At 41.2% G+C, this 18236-nt stretch overlaps 1 pseudogene; it reads left to right on the top strand.

Annotated features, from left to right (window-relative positions):
- Window positions 1–338: 338 nt before the first annotated feature.
- LOC116583487 lies at window positions 339–15342 on the top strand (annotated as a pseudogene).
- Window positions 15343–18236: the final 2894 nt, after the last annotated feature.

The following is an 18236-nucleotide window of genomic DNA, read 5'->3' as shown; positions in this document are numbered from 1 at the left end:
GCTGGGGTTGCCCACGTTGCTGGCACTGCCCATGGTGCTGGCCCTGAGCCCCTGTCTCTGCCTAGAGGCCAGGCCCTGTGGCCTATACCACTCCTGTTGCAGATGTCTCCAAGCCTTCTGCACCTCTCCTCCTAGAACTTCCATATCAGCCACAGCCCCTCGCCCACCACTGTCCTGCTTGCTCCCTCCTGCAAGAAGGGATTTAAGGAATGTGTTTGTTGTGACGAGCACCAGGTGATGTATGGAAGTGCAGAATCACTATCTTGTACACCCGAAACTAATACAACACTGTTAACTAACTGGACTTAAAAACTTAAAAGCAGCATTTCACCGGTATCATGACTATATTTTTGGTCTCTACAAGGCACCATGGCCCTCCTAAACTTAATACTGCAGTCAAGTTACAGCAACTTCTAGTCTAGATTGTCCTTGATTCAGAATGTGATGTTTCCCCCAACATCTCTGCAAATGAATTCTATACTTTGAAAGGACCTGTGGCTTTACTCAAAGCCACCAGAGTGTGGGGAGTATTACAAGGATGCCATGGCTTTTAATAAGTTTAATGTTCTTCCCTGGCTGATGACCAGTCTTCCCCTTTACAGAGCATCGCTTTTCCCAAGTCAGGCAACAAAGGAAGCTATTCTTTGTCTCATGTTTCTACACCAAATGATGTCCATATGGTGATCTCATATGCCCCACTATAAGGAACCTGAGTCATACCAGAATTTGACAACCCTGGATATACACAGTCTTCAGGAGAAGTTCAAAAGACCTTGTGACTCCATGTTACAGTGGACCTAACCTGTCTGGGATGTTTAGAGCTCTGAAGCCCATTCTGAATTCAACTTAACAGCTTCCTATCTAAATTTTTCAAAGAAATTAGTACAGTGTTTCCAAATACTTCATTCGCTTGGGAGGAGGTGAGGTGGAATTTAAATGTGGGGAGTCCAATCCAGAAATCCAATTATTTCATGAAGCAAAAAGGCGTTGGTGAAGATTTTAGAAGACTAAACTCTTTCTACATTCAAAAGCTTGTGGGTCTTGTTTCAACCATAAACAGTCAACCATAAATAGTCTGGCAAGAGGTTTTTTGATGATAGTGGGAAGCTTCGGCCAAGGACTTCAGCTCAAGTATGGAAAGATCAAATGTATGGTGAGGAACAGGGAAAATCACAATTCCTTGTGGTCCTTTCTGCTCCTTGGTACTTAGATTTGGTTAGTTATGGACAAGACTAGAGAAATTCCTATAATGTGGGCCCTCTTGATTTTGATGGTTCTCAAGAACAGAAAAAACTCATCATTGGTGGAGAAGCTTGTCTATGGAGAGAATTTGTGGATGCAACTTGCCTCGCTCTGAGATTATGGCCTTGGGAAAGTGCCATAGGTGAGAGACTGAAATCAGGGGTCGTCAAAGATAGAGAGGATGCCTGGACCAGACTAACAGTTCACCTCTGCAGGATGGTCAGATGTGGAAGATCTGCAGAGCCTTTTAATTTTTTTTTAAACTGGATTTTTTTAAAAAAGGTTTTATTTATTTATTTGAGAGAGAATGAGTGAGAGAGAGCATGAGAGAGGAGAAGGTCAGAGGGAGAAGCAGACTCCCCAAGGAGCTGGGAGCCCGATGCGGGACTCGATCCTGGAAGTCCGGGATCATGACTTGAGCCCAAGACAGTCAGTGGCTCAACGAACTGGGCCACCCAGGTGCCCTAAACTGGATATTGTAACCATGAGTACAAAATATAAAAATGAGCTCAAAGAAGAAAATAGGAGGGGACAAAGCCCACAGCAATCTGTACTACAATCAACTTGATTTTGAAATCATAGAAATAAAGATTTTGTATTCTGATTTTGAATGAAATGTATCATTTAATGATTAAAAAAAAACCTCACATGGAGTACAGCCAAAAAAAGTGCTTGAAGAAAAATAGACAGTTATAAATACATTTCCTAGAGAAGCAGAGAAAATGAAATTAACAGTGAAATCTAAAATCTAATAAAAGAACAACAGAAAAAAATTTTAAAAAATAAATAAATATAAAGGCAAAGCAGATGTTAATGGTATTTTTCTAAAAATTGTAGCTTATCAATATAATACAAATCTGATTCTTTTAAAAGATCTCCCAAATAATCTATTCTTTAACAAGTGTGATGTCAAGAAAAATAAAGACATAAAATAAAAATAAAGACCTCAGGTGCCATTTTTTTTAGTAATTGCTCCAAAACCTCACAAAATCTCACGTAGATTTCATGCTTTGTAAACTATTGCAGAGTGTTAACAATCTGATAAGCTCCCAAACTCACTTTTTTTTTAAAAAGATTTTATTTATTTATTTGACAGACAGAAATGACAAGTAGGCAGAGAGGCAGGCAGAGAGAGGAGGGGGGAAGCAGGCTTCCTGCTGAGCAGAGAGCCCAATGTGGGGCTTGATCCCAGGACCCTGAGATCATGACCTGAGCCGAAGGCAGAGTCTTTAACCCACTGAGCCACCCAGGCTCCACCAAACTTATTTTTTGATGCTACTATCACACTAACAGAAAAATCAGAAAACTACCCTCCTCACCCGACCCCAGCATTTGGCCAACCTTGTCTTTGAACTTGTATGCAAAATCCTAAGTAAATTCAGCATTTTAAATCTGGCAGTGTATTAAGCCAATATTATATAATGGTTAAGTAGCATTTATCCTTGCAAGGACTGCAAGGATGGTTTAGAATTTGGTCATTATAGGTTATTTATGACTGCAACAGATTAAAGGAGTCCAACTCAGTAATCATCTAATGCATGCTAAAAAAAATACTTGATAATTAAATTTAAGACTGATTTCTCCTGTGCTTAATAGAGAAATGTAAGAGGCATTTTTATTAAATCCAGGTAGGATACAAAATGTCCATTTTCACCACTGTACTGCCAAAGCAGGAAGACAGGAAAAAGATACAAGAGGCGTAAATATTGGAAAGAAGAGAGATAAGTGTCTTTGCTTGAAGATAGTACTGATTATCTGCTTTGGAGATCTAAAAGATTTCTCTGAAAAATGGTTAAAACTATGAATAACATTCCTATAATTAAGGAAATAGAAAATAAAAGTATGAACATCAATACCTTCTTATACTAGCAATAACCTATTTGAAAGTGGAATTTTAAAAAAATTACATTCACAGTATGAACAACCATAGCAAGTATGTTAAAAGAATAAGAAAAACCAGAGCTAAGCCTAATACAATCTGTAAGCCTTAGTTGAAGAAATTAAAAATGAACTATTTACTGAAGGATGTAAAATAATTCCTGAAAAATGTAGTTGTGTCATATTTCTGAATGACAAAACTCAATGTTGTAGAAATGTAAGCTTTTGACAAATTCATCTATAAGGTCAGTGCTTGCCAACTCGAAATCCCAACAAGGAATTATAAAAGGAAGTTAACAATCTGATCCTAAAATTCATATAGAAGTGAAAATGTAATAAAAGGAAGCCAGAGAGTTTTTATTTATTCATTTATTTAAAGATTTTTATTTATTTGACAGAGACATAGCGAAAGACACAGCGAGAGAGACACAAGCCGGGGAGTGGGAGAGGGAGAAGCAGGGCTCCCGCAGAGCAGGGATCCGGAAGTGGGGCTCAATCCCAGGACCCTGGGATCATGACTTGAGTGAGAGTCAGATGCTTAATGACTGAACCACCCAGGAGCCCCAACATTGTAGTCTTTATATCTTTAGTTAAATTTTTCATTTCCTACAACTAAATTTCAGTTGGATTCAAGAGCTAAATGTAAAATCAAAATATTAAAATTATTAGAAAAGATTTAGAAGAATATAAATGACTAAAATAAACTCCAAACTTGATTATTATTTAAATGGAAAAAGAAATCGCAATACATATGATGTATTTTATCAGAGTAGACAAAAATAGCTGGACAAAGAGCTAGAAGGATCTTTATCAATATGCTGAGAATCTAAGAAGTGGTTATTTCTAGAAGCCATCTCTAAGTGTTCATCAGGAAAAAAAAAAGATCTCTAGGACATCCCATTAGTTGAATTAAAAAGGCAGGTCACTAGGACACTTGGGTGGCTCAGTCAGTTAGGCATTTGTCTTTGGCTCGTATCCTGATCCCAGGGTCCTGGGATTGAGTGCCTGCTCAGTGGAGAGCCTGATTCTCCCTCTGTCTATCTTTCTTTCTCTCTCTCTCTCTCTCTCTCTCTCTGATAAATAAATAAATAAACAAATAAATAAAATCTTTGTTAGAAGAAAAAAGGCCAAGTAATATGTTTATGTACATATGTGCATGATTTTATATTTATAGTGTAAAACCATAGGAGAAGTAATTTAAGGTAGAAGAAGGACGAGAATGACATTTAATAGTTTTTTAGGAGTGGTAGCTTCTTAGGGCGGGACTGGGGAAGGGGTATGGGCAGTGGTTTGGGTCCTTTGCTCTTCAGCCCTTCCACAGAAAACAAAACTTTCTGTATGAGGGAAATGTTCCATTGTCTGTGCTATCCCGGGAGCCCCTAGTGACATGTAGCTCTGGAGCCCTCGGAATGTGGCTAATGTGATGGGGGAAATGAATCTTTCCTTTTACTAATGTTTAAAACTTGAATAGCCATGTATGACTAGTGGCTAATGTGTTGGAGAGAGAAGCTCGATATACCTTTATATTGTTTGAAAAAAAACTTTAATTTTTTTAACAATAAAAATATCTACCTCTGTTATGGTTTAGGTTATGCTGGGATAACACACTGCCCTTAAAAAAAATCTGTGACATAACAAATGCTTTGTTTGTCTCTCCTATCTCATGTGCTCATCGTGAGCTGGCTGGTGGGCTCCTCTCCATGTCTGGTCATCCTAGGACCCGGGCTGATGAAGCCTACGCCTGCAGCTCCACTGGTCTCCATGGTAAGAGGAAGAAGATGACACGGGGTCTCCCGGAGACCATTTCAAGCTTTCCTCCTAGAAGGAATGAACGCACATCCCTTTATGAATTTCACTGGTCAAAGCGAGTCTCATGGCCACCCCAAGTCCAAGACGGTAGAGGAATACAAACAGACCCTATGCCCAGAGAGAGGTGAACTTGTGTGCTGCCCTAATGTCTCCCTCATTAGCATCATTTCTCTTTTTAATTAAAAATGGAAGAAGGAAAACCCAGGTGAGAAAACTGATCTCTATGGTAACATTCATAAACTTTTTATTGGTGTTTGAAAGTTACTCGCCTATCCAGTTCCCTTTTTAAGTAAAACACAGTTATCTTCAGAGCACCTGGTGGCTCAGGTGGTTAAGCATCTGATTCGATTTTGGTTCAGGTCATATGGGGCTCCATCCTTAGCTTGGAGCCTGCTTAAGATTCTCTCTCCTTCTCCCTCTGCCCCTCCCAACTTGTGTGCCCTCTCTCCAAAAAGACAAAAAACAAACAAATGAAAAAAAAAAAAAACCCGCAGTCATCTTCATTTGTGTAATTGGAGAATTTAGCATATACTGAAAACGTAGGTTGTTGCTTCTCGAGCTATTTTGGTCGACTACCTGGGGAAATATTTCAATAGGATTTAGCAGTTCTCATCTCATAAAGCATTCAGGCTGATACTGAATACACATCTGTTTTTTCCCAAATAATTTATTTTGAGAAAATACACCAATTACTGATAATACTCTGATTAATGATATTTCTGCCACAATGTGCATGTGTCTTCTAATAATATGATAGTGTACCATTTTGATGGCATCTGGAAAATTGGTAGAAGTGAGAGTTTGCTGCTCATTTCCACTCTTCAGTGACTGCAAATGAAAGCAATACCATATAAGAAAGTATAAAATACTTATTGGAAAAAATGTGAAGGTAAATGAGCCAGGAATCTGGGCCACACTAACTCTGAAGAATGAGTCTCTGGTCCCTGTAAGAACGAATTTTGCTTACTATGCACAGGGTTGAGTCTTATAAGAAGCTAATATGTGGGGGAAAATCCATTTTATCTATGGAACCTTACTTTGTCTTATTGGAGTCTAGGCATTGATGGGAGAATATGTTACTGACTATTCTATTCAGAACTTCTAGAAAAGGGATATTGTGCTTTATCGGTGACTGCTTCCTACATCTGTCTAGTCTCAGCACGTTGCCTAGCCTGGGCCAATCCTAAATTCACCTGGTGATATTATTCAAGGATCCTTTGTGCTGTTAAGCAGTGCTTGAAATTCAGTGTTTCAAACCAGACCTACATCAGAGCGCTTAGACCTTTGAATGGGAAGGAGTTCACTGAAGGCCCGCTGAATGAAAGGCCTAAAAACACAGCCATACTCAAACAGTGTTAGGTGCATGGAGCTTGTTGCCACAAGAAATACCATTCCTTGGAAGAGCCGTGGCCATCTCAGTAAGAGGAATCTGGGAAAGGCCTCCTTAGAGGGCTTACGCTTGTGCTAAATCCTCTAAGGAGGATTTAAGAAATCAGGGGCTCTTCTGGCTTGCCTGTTACTAAAGAGCCGTGACAATTTGGTGACTGGGTATTTTAAAATGATGTTTATTTAGGAGACAGGAAGATTAAAGCAAGGCTTGAGTGGTCAGTGGTAAAGAAGCAGCAGTCACTCACGCTGATCATAAGAGAGGAATGTTCAATCATTTCTGTGGTTGTGGACTGGCCTTGTCCGAGCATAGATTTTTTTTTTTTTTGGTCAGCTTTGCTTATCATCAGTTGAGCTGCTTTTCGTGGGCACATTTTTTATTTTTTGGTCAGCTTTGCTTATCATCAGTTGGGCTGTTTTTCGTGGGCACATGGCTGCCTCCATGTTTAGGAGCTGCCCCTTATCTCCTGTATTTAATTACTTCAGTAGATTGAATTTCAAAGAAAGAATGCACTGTTGAGGTATTTGGAGAAAAGAGGACATTTAACCAGATTTCAGTAAGGTGTAATAGGGCTTCTGGTAGAGGACAAGTATAGACAAGGAACCTGAACCAGACAACTATTCAATTGTATAAATGAGTTGACTGTTTGTAGATGAGGGCCAGTACATGGTAATCATTGCAAGTTGGGGCCTGATCATGACTTGTATGCACCTGGAAGAGGAATGTGGTGATTGCAGAAATGGCCCCAGTTCCTTCCTCTTCCCCACATCCTTACTCTTTGCCTTGGCCTTATCATAGTATATATCCACCCCTTTTGACTTTGGACTTGGCATATGATTCGCGTTGGCCAATGGAATTTTCAGCAGATGTAATGCAAGAAGAAAAGACTTCTTTGAGGAAACAAATTAAAACCATGATCTGAAAATGAGAAGGGATCAGCTAGGCAAAGGAAGGGGGCAGGCATGGGAAGCATGAGCTTTCCAGGAAGAAGGAAGAGTAAGAGATCCAGAATAGGAGAGCGCAGAATTCGATGGAGAGGGAGTGCATTGAGACTGACTGTAAAGGCAGGGCCTAGAAACCACTCATCTTCCACAAGCTGTGTGACAGATTTGGGGATTTCTCCTAACAATAATGGAAAGCTATGGAAAAGGTTTAGCCTGGAAATGACACGATCTAATTTACTTTCATGAAAGATTGCTTTGGTCGCAGAGTTGTTCTTATAATTAGAGATCGAATTTGGGACAAATGAGTCCTAGCATTTTCCTATCTTTGTCAGGATGCCATGCAATTCAGATTGGTTCTCTCATTTGTTCTATTAAAATCAATGACTTTGTTTAGGCAAAGTGGCTTCTGGACATTATCCCAGAGAGGGGTTAGAAGGGTTCTTCATAATATTCTAAATTTACTAAATGAAAATTAGAGAGCGACCAAGAGGATTGATTTTGGGGTGAGCCAACAGTCCTTGGTGGCACTGGGCCAAGCAAAGGAGGGCCATTAGGCTGGGCTTAGAAGGTTATGGCTGTGGCTAATGAAGGGCTGCCATTTTCTTAGAGTGGTGACTCATTGTGGAAATGAGGTTGATAAGAACAAATGGAATTTTTCTATATGAGAACTAAAAAGCACAACCCTTTCCAGCATAGCCTTTCTCTAATTACTCAGATTTGGGTATCATCTGAAGGTACACTTTGAGGCTATGTCATATGTTAGAACATTAGATGCTCTCATTTAGAAACTCAAGAGGGCTGATATCACATAGGCTTTCATAAGAACACACAATTAAGACAAGAGTGAGATCAGATGACATGAAGTCTCAGAAACTTGAAGTACTGAGAACAGGAAATAAAATTACAAGAAGAAATTTGGCTTGCTTTTTAAAGTTGGCTTATTTGTTTTTTAAAACAAAAAAATTGAGAAACATTCCCAAAACATGCTTGTGGATTGCTGATTTTACTGGCTATTTAAGTTTTGGGGCCTGGTTTATCTTTATAACCTGTTGTAGCCATGTTTTTATTTCCAGAATGAATGTCTTACAAAGGGAAGTTTGGTGGCACCAAAGTCGTCTGCAGGCTGAAATGTTACAAAATTGTTAGGAAAGCTCAATTTTAGGAAGTGGAATTGTGCAAGCGTAAATTGTATTAAATGTTGACAGAGGTTTTAAGAGTTTCTCAAATTTCATCCTGTTGACATTTGGGGCTAGATAATTCTTTGTACTGCGGGTCCTTGGATGTTCAATACCATCTCCGGCCTCCACCCACTAGATGTCAGTAGCAATCCCCCCACATGCCAGGAGTGACAAATACAGATGTCTTCAGGCATTACAAATGATCCCGGTGGTGCCAAATCACCCCAGGCTGAAAACTACTGGGTTAGATACTATCTGTTTAAAAAAAAAAAAAAAACTTCTTAATATCTTGTTCTGTGGTTTCCATCAGGCTGAAGCTGTATGAGTGAGCACGGAGGTCAAATATCAGAGGTGCTGGTCGCAGTTTTGGAAAATGTGTTGCTGGCCACTGATAAGGGAGAGAGAATTTTTAAAATGTGTGTGTGTGTGTGTGAGAGAGAGAGAGAGAGAGAGAGAGAGAGACCCTCAAGATCTACTTTTTTTGAATATTTATTTATTTGAGAGAGACAGAGATAGTGACAGAAGCACCAGTGGGGAAGAAAGGAGAAGCAGGCTCCCCGCTGAGCCGGGAGCCTCATATGGGGCTCGATCCCAGGACCCTGGGATCATGACCTGAGCTGAAGGCAGACGTCTAACCGACTGAGCCACCCAGGTGCCCCAAGATCTACTTTTTAAAGAGTTTGCCAAGGTCTCATGATTCAATGTATTTTGTACCTGTGACAGAGCTTAAAAAAAGAAATATTCATTGAATGAAATATTCATTAAAGTCAAGTTTGCTTTTTCTATTTACCTTTAGATATTAGAATAGGAATTGAGAAATGCTGTGGATTACTAGGCTGAAGGGCTGCTGACTGAGGTCATGTGATTGTGTTTAAGAGCACGTAAGAAGGGCCAAATAAAACTGGTGACTACAAACAAGTGATAAAGGAAATTGAGAAGATGGTTTTAGAAATGAGTTTCATTTAAAGAATTACTGGAATAGGAAATGCAGAACGAGGCTCCTTAGAGAAATAGCTGAAGTCCCCAAGCGTCAAGTAATTTGAAATTGGGAAGGGATGACTCATAGCACGTCTTTGGAGAATTTGTCTAGCCCTGAGATACTGATGGGACGATTAGCCCAGAGAAATTAATGAGATAAATGTATGTGTCACCAAGTTATCACAAACAGCTAAAGATGAAAATGGAGTGTACAAGTAATCTATTCTTTCAAAAAGAGTGAAACCCCCAGGTGCCAATAACTCTGTAAGGGGCTAACATGGAGTCATCCTCCTCTCGCTGGAGGAGGCCCAGCCTCCCCACCTGTGGCTAATACTGGATGCAGGAGGAGTGATAGCAGAAGCACACATGGGATTCTGGGAAGCATAACAGAAGGAGTCTGATGTCCTGCACGCAATGGCCATCAGGGAGAGCTTGCTGGCAGAAAGGGCATCAATCTAAGGCCTTTCTTTTCCTCTCCCCAAGAGCTCTGGGATCCATTCATTTAATTCCAATGCCCCTTCCATGTCTTCTACCATATGATGATTCTCTGAAACGAATCCCCTCACGTCACTCGCATCCCCATCTCCGCCTTCACCCCTTTAGTGACTTGTCATCCCCTCCAGAGCAAGCCAACCTCCCCCAGGGCAATTACAATTCTTCAGTTCTGGTCTGTGATCCTTTATCAAGACCTGTCTCTCCCACTACCCCTATGCTCTCTCCACACTGAAACACATTTCAGCTGAAACCTGCTCCACATCCTACGTCATAAGGAAAATGCAAATTACAGTGGCAATGAGATGCCACTACCCACCTGTTAGAACAGCCAAAATCGGGATGCTGACAGCACCAACTGCTGGTGAGGACGGAAGCATCAGGAGATCCCCTTCATTGTGGGTGGAATGCAAAATGCTATAGCCACTTTGGAAGGCAGTTTCTTGGTTTTCTACAAAACGAAACGTACTCTTACCATCTGATTCAGTAGTTGCCCTCCTTGGTCTTTACCCAAAAGAGTTGAAAACTTCTATCTACGCAAAACCCTTGCATATGGATGTTTATAATAGCTTTCCTTGCAGTTGCCAAAACTTGGAAGCAATCAAGATGTCTCCAGTAAGTGAATAGATAAATAAACTGGGGTCCATCAGGGCAGTGGAATACAGGCACACCTTGGGGATACCGCAGGTTTGGCTCTAGACTACTACGGTAATGCAATTTTTACCATAAATGGACTCAAGTGAATTTTTTGGTTTCCCAGTGCATAGAAAAGTTGTGTTAATACTATAGTGTAGTCTACTAAACGTGAAATGGCATTATATCTTAAAACAAACAAAAAAAACCCTCCAAGGTACATACCTTAATTTCAAAATTGCTTTGTTGTGGGGTGCCTGAGTGGCTCATTTGGTTAAACATCTGCCTTCGGCTCAGGTTATGATCTCAGAGGTCTGGGGATCGAGCCCCACATTGGGCTTCTTGCTCAGTGGAGAGTCTCTCTCTCCCTCCGCCCCTCTCCCCTGCTTGTGCACACGCTTTCTCTCTCTCTCTCTCAAATAAATACAATCTTTAAAAAATGCTTTATTGCTAAAATCTGCTAACCGCTCATCTGAGCTTTCAGCCAGTCATAATCTTTTTGCTGGTAGAGGGTCTTGCCTCAGTGTTGAGAGCTGCTGACTGACCGGGGCGCTGATCGCCGAAGGTTGGGGAGGCTATGGCAAATTCTTAAAATAAGACGACAATGAACTTTGCTGCACTGATTGACTGTTTCTTTTCTTTTTTTTTTTTAAGATTTTATTTATTTCTTTGACAGAGACAGATCAGAAGTAGACAGAGAGAGGAGGAAGCAGGCTCCCTGCTGAGCAGAGAGCCTGATGCGGGACTCGATCCCAGGACCCTGAGATCATGACCTGAGCTGAGGGCAGAGGCTTTAACCCACTGAGCCACCCAGGCGCCCCTTGACTGTTTCTTTCATGAAAGATTTCTCTATGGTATGTGATATTGTTTGATAGCATCTGACCCACAGTAGAATTGGGATTTCTTTCAAAATTGGAGTCGGTCCTCTCAGACCCTGCCGCTGCTTTGTCAGCTAAGCTCATGTCATATTCTAGATCCTCTGTTGGCATTTTAATGGCCTGTGTCCCATCTTCACCAGGAGGAGATTTCATCTCAAGAAACTGGTTTCTTTGCTCCTTCATCAGAAGCAGCTCCCCATTCATGATCCGAATCATCATCATGATTCATGATCTATTAAAGTGGATCATGAGAGTACAGTGATTTAGCTCCATCTTCAGGCTCCAGTTCTAATTCTAGTTCTGTTGCTGCTTCCACGCCATCTGGAGTCAGAACCCACATAGCATGTATTGATGAAGCTTGCCATCTTAAATAGGTGCGATTCATAGGGCCCCTGAACAATTACAGTAGTAACATCAAAGATCACCGATCACAGATCCCCATGACAAGTAGAATAATCCTGAAAAGGTTTTGAAAGAGTGCAGGGATGACCAAAACATGGCACAGAGGCAGGAAGCGAGCAAATGCTTTTGGAGAAATGGCACCGACAGGCTTGATGCAGGGTTGCCACAAACCTTCGATCTGTAAAAAAATGCAGTATCTGCAAAGCACTATGAAGTGAAGCACAAAAAAATGAGGGCTGCTTGGACTTTCAGTTTCCCCATTTTACAGATGAGAATACTATGGCTCAGAAGCCAGGGTGGACCTCGTCTTAGGTCTAGAACTAGAATTAGGGCTACCCAATAGTGATCGTCCAATTGCTCTTAGATGTTGAGTGCTAAAATTATCTGCTGAGCTTAAGGGTTCAGCTTTGTCCATATGGCACCAGCTTATCCTCCAGTCTATGGCACGAGTCAGTTACAAAGATTTAAGGAAGGAACTGTACTTGAACTAAGTCTTAAAAATCAGGGGATATTATGCTAAGCAAAATGAATCAGACAGAGAAAGACAAATATATGATTTCACTCATACATAGAATTTAAGAAACAAAACACCTGAATATAGGGGGAAAGAAGGAAAAATAAGATAAAAACACAGAAAGGCAAACCATAAGAGACTTTTAAAAAAAGATTTAATTTATTTATTTGAAAGACAAAGAATGAGCAGGGGGAGGGGCAGAGGGAAAGAGATAAGCAGACTCCCTGCTGAGCAGGGAGCCTGATTTGGGGCTTGATCCCAGGACCCTACAATCATGACCTGGGTTTAACTGACTGAGCCACCCCACCATAAGAGAGTCTTCATGATGTAAAACAAATCGAGGATTGCTGGAGGGAAGTGGTTGGGGTGGGTGGGCTAAATAGATGATGGCCATTAAGGATGGCACTTTATGTAATGAGCACTGGGTGTGATATGTAAGTGAGTAATCACTAAATTCTACTCCTGAAAACAGTACTACACTAGATGTTAACCACCTTGAATGTAAATTAAAAAACAAACAACCAAAAGTCCAGGGGCTAGCTAAGATTTGAATTAACAGAAAAAACAAGGAAGGGCCATGCAAGGGAAGAGAAGTAACATTTGGAAAATTAGGAACATTAATACCTGACCAGTGGCTTATGTATTAACCTCAAAGTGTGATTCACCAGCTTTTTGTTTTAAAGGAATAATGGCCCCAGATTTTCATTGCCTACCCTAGAAGATCTGATCAGTTACCAGCTTGCCAAGAAACTTCTAAAATCCCCCTCCTCCCTGAGACACAAATTTCAGACATGTTGAGACATGGGGGTACTGTAAATGGTTAAAGGCAGAGATAATTAAACCCAAGACTGGGTCCTGTTTTGAACTTTTCCAGGGAAAACAATGGAAGCCTTCACATGGAATCTATTCAATAAATATGGTCTGAAAGTTGAGATGAAATTAGCATGTTAATGTCATCCATGATGCAATCAGTCTGATCAGTTACAGCACCTTGTGAAGAATCACCAATAAAAATACTAAAATAAGCTTCGCAAGAGATGGGAGTATCGTGACATCTGTTTTCAGAATTACTCTGCTGTAGTTGTTGAACCTCATTATAGATGGTAAAAATTGTTTTCTTTCACCTGGGATAAGAGTGTGTGCTTTTAAATAGCATCACTCGAGAAATGAAGAGTAGTAAATCCATGCTAATTGCACCGTCCTGTCGTGCCTGCCGTAAAGAGAGGATCCTTGCCAATGATTTGTATCACTAAGGATGGTTCTGGCTACAGGCAGTGATAAGGCTCACATCAGATTGACTTAGGGAGTTCATGTAAGCGCATGCGCAACAGGGTGTCCAGAAGTAGACTGAGCTTCAGGGAGTCAATAGCGCCATTAGGGATGGGAGTTCTTTCAATTTCTCCCCTCTGAGGCTCTGCAATTTGCAAAAATGAGAGAGAAAGAGCATTTCCTCTTGAGCCCGTGGGGTCGGCCTCAACCAAAGGCCTGTTCCTGTGGTTGCTGGATGCTCTGGTAAGAGCTGGATGACCAAGGGTGGCCAATCTGCCTCCCACCCACCCTCCTTTGGCTCTATCAAGTGAGGGGAGGCCCCTCCTGGGTCTCTCCTAGAACTGAGGGAGCTTTTTCTCAGATGCTGTCAGCGAGGCTCTCCCAACTAGCATCTCTCTTTGGTCCAAACTGGCTTATGCCCGCCCAGATCTGAATTTATGACCACCGGCAAGAGGGATGGAATTTCCATGGTTGGCTCCAGATGGGGCAGGGGGAAGGAGAATGGATTCTGGAGAATTCCCCACAATATCCACCACACTGTAATATTTTTCAACTCCATGTTAAACCGTCGTAGGACAGTAAGGAAGACCTCTCTTGAAAATGGCAGTAATCCCAGGAAGCAGGATTTAATTTAGCCACCAAATCGGTCTCCTTGGATGCATGGCAAACCATCAACATTAGAAGTGGGACTACCCACCATCATAGTCCCAAAGATTTTGTGGCAATATAGGCCACGCTCAGAGAAGTAGTCCCTTCAGCAAACTTCCCTAGGTCTGTTCCCTGATCTCAGTATCCCTTTGCTCTGACATTTGCAGAAAGAAGGGAGTAGTTTCTTCTTAAAATTAGGCCCCATGGTTCATGAACTTTCTCTCTATTCCAGTGTCCAGCAACACCACATCGTTTACGTTTACCGCTGTGGTCCACTCTGTTCAGGTATACAACTAAGTTTAGGATAACTCTGGAAAAGTGTGGGATCAGAATAATAACTGCTTACTGGTTGGTTGCTGTACAGTTAAGCTAATTCACGTGTGTCGTCCTGATTGGGCCACAGTTATACATCCTTAGGCTCATGCCTCTCCCCCTTTCACGTACATATGAATGACCATGATCTTGTTGGAGCCCAAATTCTGGTATAGTGAATCCTCAGAAAGGATTATGTGAATGTCAGAGCAAGGAGAGTTCCAGGAGGGCATGGTAAGATGATGGTACACGAGGACAAGGGTGGGAAGCACAAAATAAACTTCAAGGGAGGTTGCCTTGCAGTCGTGTGTGTAATTCCTAAAGAAGGTGGGAGACTGAAGTGGGGGGATTGGGTTGGCTCTCTGTGGTCCACGAGACTTAGCACAGCCTTCCCTTCTGCCTGCACATGCCTCCGTCACCCATAACAGATGACCGCGGGTATCCAGGTTGCTTTGACTTTTTCTACTCTTGCATTTCCGGGTTCTAGATCTCATATTGAGTAATATACTGATTCACAGTACTGCAGCTAGACAGCTTGCCAGATCCTTCGCCCAGTTTCCCAGCTGGATACCTGGCCTCAATTCATGGCCCTTGTCAAGTTGCTTATGAGGGTACCATCCAAGCACCGGTGATCCCACGAAGAATGATACCATCTGCTCCTCTGTCTTCTGGTGTGACGTTCTTCATCACATACCTGACCTCAGCCTCTGGAGACCCCACAGGACCAGGTTTGGATGACCAAACCAGAGCACACATCCCTCTCCAAGATCTTCAGTGAATCTTTTCCACACATCCACATGGGCATGATGTTCATGAGATCTAGAGGGAATCTCTGTCCCCTCAGTACTCTTTGCTGGAGGGGCCTTCAGAACCATTTGAGTGGATTCTTGTTTCCCCATTAGACTGGAGTTAGGAAGAGTGATTGGCAGAGAATGATTCTATTTCTCTCATCTAGTTTAGCACCTTTTCCAAAATAAGCATTTCCGTTTAAGCGTTGCAGGAAACTGTTCATCCAGTTTCTGCTTGAACTCCTCTGAGGCAACCCATTCCCTTTTTTCTTTTTCTTTTCTTTCTTTCTTTTTCTTTTTTTTTTTTTTTTTTGAGAGCTCTATATTTTAGAAGTTCTGTATTCTTAGCTGGGAACTGGCATCACTGTATCTCTTCCTCACTTTGGCTCTAGTACTATATTTTTTTATTCCTCTTCTACTAGGAAAGCCTTCAAAAAGTTAAAGGCAGTTATCAATTTCCCTAAGGTTTCTCTTTTCCTCATAAAACATGATGGGTTCCTTTAGCAATTCCAAATATAACATGATTTCTATACTTGATTATCTGTAACTCTTGCTTGTGTCTCTTTTACCATTACCCATCTCAATACTGCCCAGGACTTTACCCAATAAAATTTAAACATTAGGACCACCTTTTTTTTTTTTTAAAGACCATCTCTTTTGATGTGAGTACTAGATACTAACCCAGAATAAGAATCACTTCATGCTTGCTTGCTTAAGCAACCCATTCACCGCACAGACTTGAATGGCATTTGGGCCAATCAGAACACCTAGAACATCTCAAAACATCCTGGTTTTTTCTTTTTCTTTTTTCTTTTCTTTCCTTTCCTTTCCTCTTCCCTTCCCTTCCCTTCTCTTCTCCTCTATCTCCTTCCTTCCTTCCTTTTTCTTAAAAAGGAGCAGCTATTAAATTAAGCCATTTCTCATCTCAGGATATGGTTGACATAGTACAAAAAGCATGGTACTTAGAGTCAGAAGACATGCATCCAAGCTCTGGCTCTCACCACTTACCAACCTTGAACAAGTCACTGTCCTCTTTGGGCCTCCATTTTCTCACCTGGAAAACAGGACTCTTCAGAAGATCTGCCTTACCTAACAGACTGGGTTCTTTGGAAAATCAAGCAATACATATCAGACACTTTTCTTGATTGAAAACACGATATAAATTTTAGTAAATCTCAGATATTATTCCATGCCTGTGTTATTCCATTCATTAGGACAGCACCTATTCTGTTACCCATTCATCTAATCCTATTTAATTCATGAAGATATTAAGTCTGAATTAATGCATTAAGATACTTCCTGAGTTCAGAGAGACAAACTGAGTTAATAAGTTTTGAACATAAGTTTTAACCTTGGGTTTATTCTAAACCAGTTTCAAGATGATCACTCTCCTTTTTATTTTTTTAAAGATTTTATTTATTTTATTTGACAGACAGAGATTACAAGTAGGCAGAGAGGCAGGCAGAGAGAGAGAGAGGGGGAAGCAGGCTCCCTGCTGAGCAGAGAGCCTGATGTGGGACTCGATCCCAGGACCCTGAGATCATGACCTGAGCCGAAGGCAGCAGCTTAACCCACTGAGCCACCCAGGCGCCCGATCACTCTCCTTTTAAAGTCCATTTTGGTTTTTATGCTTGTACTTTGAGAAAAATTTAAGGCAAAAAGAGAAATAAAATGTCAGAAAAAATCTGTGAACAAAAGTTGGTGTTTTGTGCGCCATCTTTATTGTTGTGATTTTACATGTCTAACAAGTAGAACATGGCAGATGGAGTTGACATCCCCTTTGTCCTCCTTTCTGGTCCCGTCTCCCATCCTCTCCAGAGTCGACTGCAGAGAAGTATGCACCTGCCCAGTCCGTGTTTCCATGTTTGACCACACAGATAGACATCCATGAACAACATATAGTAGTGCTCTGTGTGTTTAAAATGACATGGAGGCTATTGTACTATGTGTAGCCCATGGCAAATTGCTCTGTTTACTCCGTGGTACATTTTAGAGCTCTATCTGTTGTTGAAACATATAGTTCATGTATTCATTCTAGGCAACATATTCAATCTATGCACATAGCATGCTCCATTTATAAATTCCTCTACTGACAAATAACTAGCGTGTTTCCCAGGTGTTTTGTAGTTAAATGGATGCTACAATGCACATTATTTTAGAACTCTCTTAATGTTTCTGTGGCAGACTTTTCTCTGGGGTTGATCCCTCAAAGTGGAACTCTGGAGTTCCAGGCCATGCACGTTTTTAATGATAATAAATGCTGTCAGATTGGTCTCCAGAATGGTTATATCCACTTCACTTCTACCAGCAGTGATGAAAGTTACTTTCACTCTACATCATTGCCAACCCTTTGTATTTATGGGTTTGAAGTAGCATGTCGTCTTAATTTCTGACTGTGAGGGTTTCTAAATTCTATTTATTAGGCATTTATGTTTCTTGTTTTGTAAGTTGCCTGTTCCTATATGGATTCTTTTCCATATGCTGCTGTATCAGATCGCTGTAAGTAAGGGCAGTGGCTTAAAACAACACAAACTTATTATCTTCTTTTTCTGCAGGTCAGAAGTCTAAAATGGGTGTCACTGGATTAAAATCAAGGTGATGGCAGGGTTGCATTTCTTCTAGAAGCTTTGGAGAAGAGTCCGTTTCCTTGCTGTCCTGTGTCTTGCAGAGTGTTTAGCAGCACTCCTGACCTCTGTCCACTAGAGCCTTAGACATTGCAAATGTCCCCAAGGGGACAGAATCATCCCTGGTTGAGAAGCACTCATCTAGAGCTTATACTCTGAATTAGTAGTCTTCTTCTCCTCTGATACTAACTGAAGGTTCTGCCAAAGGAAGATCTGGATACAAAGATGGGAAAGAAAGATCCCCTATTATGTGGCAGTTA

Source organism: Mustela erminea, chromosome X (genome assembly GCF_009829155.1).
Source record: "Mustela erminea isolate mMusErm1 chromosome X, mMusErm1.Pri, whole genome shotgun sequence".
Lineage (NCBI taxonomy): Eukaryota > Metazoa > Chordata > Mammalia > Carnivora > Mustelidae > Mustela > Mustela erminea.
Note: the sequence above shows the minus strand (reverse complement) of the source record. Positions and strands in the feature narration are given on the sequence as shown.